Consider the following 1,259-nt stretch of genomic DNA (forward strand, 5'->3'; position numbering starts at 1 on the left):
TGGATAAGAGTCACTACCCTGGCGTGTTTGTGTGCAAAAATTTTTAGGAAAGTTTTTTTTGCAGCGTCCATCCTTCATACATGGGGCATTTGGATTGAGCATACCGCAAGGTCCATGAACCATGTGCTTCAAGACTGTATGATGTAATTGTGGTTCCTCGTCATAATGTGGTATTTCTGCCCTCACAATTGCATCATATTCTTCTGGGCTATGTAATTTATCACTGTTTTCCAAAATAAGAAGCATGTGGACATGTGGCAATCCTCTTTTCTGGAATTCCGTAACGTACATATAACTCTTAACATTCCCCAAGACGCCTTTATCAATGACATCAGTCCTCAACTGTTCAAATTTCGCCCGAAATATTCTTGTTGTCAAATCAGGGCGATCTTGTGTAGTTTGAAAATGTTGAAGCTCGGAAGTGATTTCGTTCCAAGATGGATTACATGTCATTGCAGGAAACGTGGTCTATCTCCTTCACTGGGATGTAGTCCCCCAATGTTGTGATAAATTGAACCTTGGGCACGAAAGGTGTAGATACCACGTCCAGTTGTGGTTAAGTTGTTATCAAGATGAACACCTAATGACGTAAATGCAAATATATGATTGTAACCCCTAATATGTTGCCTAAAATGCCTTCCTTCAACCGAGGAGTCATCAATTAAGTGAAGGAGTTGTTGAGGTGCATCTATTTGTTGCAACCAAACTTTACCATGTAAACAACAAATAGTTTGTGTCTCATGGTGAAACAATTTTGCATTGCACCATGTACATGAAGTTGGAGTGGGTAATTGGGATGCAATCATTCTTCTGTTTTCTCGAAAGCTTCTAGCACTGTTATGTCTTGATTGGAAGGTGTACCTACTATTTGTACCCTGTTCTGGGGGAAAATGGAATGACGTTGATGATATTTGACCACCTGTATATTTCAAATAATGAATAAATAATAAATATATTTTTCAAGGATGATGTTCGTTGAAGTTATCTTTCATAGTCTAGAAGGAAAAATTTTAATTAATTAATTACAAATTTTGTATGAAAATGTAGCAGTTAGATTAGGTTGAAAGCTCACATTAATATTGGTTCATGGTAATGTATTTTATTATAGTGTCTTGGCACAAAGTTATTACCTATATTAATAATTTAAAAAATATATATAGTTTAGAATTGTATTTTTTTTAATTTTTTACAAATGATGTAAAGCAGAAAAAACATATATTGGACAATAATTGATGTATTGTTATTATACGAACCAGAAT

The sequence above is a fragment of the Lupinus angustifolius genome, chromosome LG03, assembly GCF_001865875.1.
Source record: "Lupinus angustifolius cultivar Tanjil chromosome LG03, LupAngTanjil_v1.0, whole genome shotgun sequence".
NCBI lineage: Eukaryota > Viridiplantae > Streptophyta > Magnoliopsida > Fabales > Fabaceae > Lupinus > Lupinus angustifolius.